The sequence below is a fragment of the Balaenoptera musculus genome, chromosome 3, assembly GCF_009873245.2.
Source record: "Balaenoptera musculus isolate JJ_BM4_2016_0621 chromosome 3, mBalMus1.pri.v3, whole genome shotgun sequence".
Taxonomy (NCBI): domain Eukaryota; kingdom Metazoa; phylum Chordata; class Mammalia; order Artiodactyla; family Balaenopteridae; genus Balaenoptera; species Balaenoptera musculus.
Window position 1 is genome coordinate 158,686,480 of NC_045787.1, and position 4,409 is coordinate 158,690,888.

The following is a 4,409-nucleotide window of genomic DNA, read 5'->3' on the forward strand; positions in this document are numbered from 1 at the left end:
CCCAGGTTCAATCACTGGCTGGGGAAGTAATACCCCACAAGCCGTGCGGCACGGCCAAAAAAAAAAAAAAAGTTAAATATAGGGGAAACTGAGGGAGAGAGGGATGTACGGAAGCTCTCTGAAATTTCTGCTCAATTTTTCTTTTTTTTTTTTTTTTTTTGTATTTTTAATTTATTTATTTTTATTATTTATTTATTTTTGGCTGTGTTGGGTCTTCGTTTCTGTGCGAGGGCTTTCTCTAGTTGCGGCAAGCGGGGGCCACTCTTCATCGCGGTGCGCGGGCCTCTCACTATCGCGGCCTCTCTTGTTGCGGAGCACAGGCTCCAGGCGCGCAGGCTCAGTAGTTGTGGCTCACGGGCCTAGTTGCTCCGCGGCATGTGGGATCTTCCCAGACCAGGGCTCGAACCCGTGTCCCCTGCATTAGCAGGCAGATTCTCAACCACTGCGCCACCAGGGAAGCCCTCAATTTTTCTATAAACCTAAATCTGCTCTAAAATATAGTCTATTGATTTAAAAAAATCAATAAAATAATTACCAAAAAAATGTGCTTACTACTGAGTCATTGCTAAATAAACATCAATATTCTACCATGAGTAAACTGCTTGGTACATAGTGTATGCTCAAGAAATGTGAACCATTTCAAAACATTCTTCTGATTATAAAAATTATTCACTTAAAAAAAAATTATTCACTTTAAAAATCAAATATACAATATGGGAAAGGAAACCTTACATATATCATCTTGACTCTTTGGGGGCATAGAATAGTCATGCTTAACCAGGGATGATTCCGTGCTCCCCCCCAGACACTGGCAACGTCTGGAGACATCTTTGGTTGTCACAACTGGGCGGCGGGGGGCGGGGGTGGGGGGAGAAGGTGTTATTGATCTCTAGTGAGTGAAGGCCAGGGTGCTGCTTAACGCCTTACAATCCATAGGAGTATTCAGCCCAAAATGTCCACAGTGCCAAGGCTGAGAAATTCTGGCACAGACTAACTCTCTCTCTCTCTCTTTTAATTTTTTTATTTTTTAATCTAAGTGAGACCTGACTATTGATATCACTGGGCAACTTGCTTTTTCTTCCTGTCACCTGAGTCCTGGGCAGCCCCACCCTGATCTTTTTATCACCTGCCTAGTTTTCTGTCGTCTGAAAACACCATGTCCTGGATGCCAGGTTCTCAAGATGACCACCTGGATTTTCTTACTTTTTTTTTTTCCTTTAATCTCAATGGCTTTTCTGAACCCTGTTGTGTTCTCCACATACACTGGCCCATTTCCTTGGACAAGGGTTGAGTAGCATCATTCAAAGGTTCGGAGTCCCTGAGCCTTGCTGAGGCTTACTATAAAGTTATGGTAATCAAGACAGGTGGGACTGGGAGACTTCCCCGGTGGTCCAGTGGTTAAGATTCAGTGCTTCCACTGCAGGAGGTACGAGTTCGATCCCTGGTCAGGGAACTAAGATCCCGCATGCTGCGCAGTGCAGCCAAAAAAAGAAAAAGACAGGTGGTACTGGTATAGGCATACACCAGAAGTTCTCACCCAGGGGCGGTTTTGCACCTTCAGGGGATACTGGGAAACGTCTGGAGACATTTCTGGTTGTCAAGACTGAGGAGGGGGTGCGGCGGGGATGTGCCCCTGGCATCTGGTGAGTCAAGGGCAGGGATGCTGTTAAATATCCGACATTGCACAGGACAGTCCTTGCCACAAAGAATGGTCCAGTCCCAAATACCTGTAATGCTGAGGATGCAAAACTGGGGGATAGAGAAATAGACCAGTTGGCCAAAATAGAGAATTCAGAAATAACCCCACACATGTTTTGGCTCCTTGATTTTTTTTTTTTTTTTGAAAAAGATGCCAGTGGGACTTCCCTGATGGTCCAGTGTATAAGACTCCGTGCTTCCACTGCAGGGGGTGCGGGTTTGATCCCCGGTGGGGGAACTAAGATCCCACATGCTGAAGGGCATGGCCAAAAAAAAAAAAAAAAAAGATGCCAAGGTAGTTCACTAGGGATTAGAAATGGGAAAACTTTTCATACAAAAAGTTTAACTCTTACAACCCAGCAATCCCACTACTGGGCATATACCCTGAGAAAACCATAATTCAAAAAGAGTCATGTACCAAAATGTTCATTGCAGCTCTATTTACAATAGCCAGGACATGGAAGCAACCTAAGTGTCCATCATTGGATGAATGGATAAAGAAGATGTGGCACATATGTACAACGGAATATTACTCAGCCATAAAAAGAAATGAAATGGAGGTATTTGTAGTGAGGTGGATGGAGTTAGAGTCTGTCATACAGAGTGAAGTAAGTCAGAAAGAGAAAAACAAATACAGTATGCTAACACATATATATGGAATCTAAGGGAAAATAAAGGTCATGAAGAACCTAGTGGCAAGATGGGAATAAAGACACAGACCTACTAGAGAATGGACTTGAGGATATGGGGAGGGGGAGGGGTAAGATGTGACAGGGTGAGAGAGTGGCATAGACATATATACACTACCAAATGTAAAATAGATAGCTAGTGGGAAGCAACCTCATAGCACAGGGAGATCAGCTCGGTGCTTTGTGACCACCTAGAGGGGTGGGATAGGGAGGGTGGGAGGGAGGGAGATGCAAGAGGGAAGAGATATTGGAACATATGTATATGTATAACTGATGCACTTTGTTATAAAGCAGAAACTAACACACCATTGTAAAGCAACTATACTCCAATAAAGATGTTTAAAAAAAAAAGTTTAACTCTTAAAACAATGTAGTTTCTAGAAGGAAACAAAGGAGAATACCTTAGTGATCTTAAATTGAGCAAAAATTTTTTAGAGTGAACACAAAAGGCATCAACATCAAAAAAAAAAAATTACATTACCCTGATACCAAAGCCAGACAAAGACACTATAGAAAAAAAGAACACTACAGACCAATATCTCTTATGAATATTGATGCAAAAATTCTCAACGGTATACTACCAAATTGATTTCAGCAGCACATTAAAAAATTAAACACCAAAACAAAACAAAACAAAACAAAACAAAAAAAAACAAAAAAAAAACACCATGACCAAGCAGGATTTACTCCTGGAATACAAGGATAGTTCAACATACAAAAATATCAATGTAATATATCACATTAACAAATTTCTTTTAAAATTTATTTATTTTATTTATTTATTTTTGGCTGCATTGGGTCTTTGTTGCTGCACGCGGGCCCTGTCCAGCTGCAGCGAGCGGGGACCACTCTTCATTGCGGTGCCTGGGCCTCCCATCGCGGTGGCCCCTCTTGCTGCAGAGCGTGGGCTCTAGGCACCTGGGCTTCAGGAGTTGTGGCTCACGGGTCCCGGAGCGCAGGTCCAGCAGTTGTGGTGCATGGGCCCAGCTACTCTGCGGCATGTGGGATCCTCCCAGACCAGGGCTCAAACCCGTGTCCCCTGCACTGGCAGGCGGATTCTCAACCACTGCACCACCAGGGAAGCCCCACATTAACAAACTGAATGAAAAAAAACCATTATTGCCTCAAATGATGCAGAAAAAAAAGCATTTGATGAAATTCAACACACTTTTGTTATAAAAACACTCAACAAACCAAGAATAGAAGGAAACTACCTTAATATAATAAAGACCATGTATGAAAAACCCACAGCTCACATCATACTCAATGGTGAAAGACTGAAAGCTTTTCCTCTACTATTAGGAATAAGACAAGGATGTCTGCTTTTGCCACTTTTATCGACATAGTATTGGAAGTTCTAGCCAAAGCTATTAAGCATGAAAAAGAAATCAAAGGTATCCAAATGGAAAAAGAAGAAATAAAATTATCTCTTCTGGCAGATGACATGATCACATATGTAGAAAACCCTGAAGATTCCGTAAAAAACTGTTAGAACTAATAAACCATTTTATCAAAGTTTCACAACACAACTTTGCAGGACGCAAATCAACACCCAAAAATCAGTTGCATTTCTTTTTTTTCTTATTGGGGTATAGTTGATTTACGATATTATATTGGTTTCAGGCGTACAACATAGTGATTCAAAATTTTTACAGATTATACTCCATTTAAATTACTATAAAATATTGCTATATTCCCTGTGATACAATATATCCTTGTAGTTTATTGTATTTTTTAAAATTTATTTATTTATTTTTGGCTGCGTTGGGTCTTCATTTCTGTGCGAGGGCTTTCTCCAGTTGCGGTGAGCGGGTGCCACTCTTCATCGCGGTGCGCGGGCCTCTCACTATCGCGGCCTCTCCTGTTGCAGAGCACAGGCCCCAGACGCGCAGGCTCAGTAGTTGTGGCTCATGGGCCCAGTCGCTCCGCGGCATGTGGGATCTTCCCAGACCAGGGCCCGAACCCGTGTCCCCTTCACTGGCAGGCAGACTCTCAACCACTGCGCCACCAGGGAAGCCCCTT